Here is a 226-nt window from a genome sequence, read left to right as displayed (position 1 = left end):
ATGCAACACCCGCAACCCGACCCGCATCATCTTTGTTTTACCCAGAACCGAACCCGGAAAAAAGCGTTTGAAAAAATACCACCCGCAAATCACCTTTTTTGCGGGTCACCCGTCGGGTACCCGCGGATACCCGACCCGATGCAGGACTCTGCTCCACTCCTCTCTCCTCGGTTCCCCTCCTCGACTCCTCCGCTCGCATCTCCTGGGGGCGGGACTAAGACGCGAC

At 58.4% G+C, this 226-nt stretch overlaps 1 protein-coding gene across 1 annotated transcript in view; it reads left to right on the top strand.

Moving 5' to 3' along the window:
- The window catches only part of agla (amylo-alpha-1, 6-glucosidase, 4-alpha-glucanotransferase a), a 20,385-nt gene that overhangs the window by 19,748 nt on the left and 411 nt on the right, over positions 1 to 226 (top strand). The gene's annotated exons all lie outside the window — the stretch shown is intronic.

Source organism: Notothenia coriiceps, unplaced genomic scaffold, assembly GCF_000735185.1.
Source record: "Notothenia coriiceps isolate Sejong01 unplaced genomic scaffold, NC01 NC01_scaffold00027242, whole genome shotgun sequence".
NCBI classification, from domain to species: domain Eukaryota; kingdom Metazoa; phylum Chordata; class Actinopteri; order Perciformes; family Nototheniidae; genus Notothenia; species Notothenia coriiceps.
Note: the sequence above shows the minus strand (reverse complement) of the source record. Positions and strands in the feature narration are given on the sequence as shown.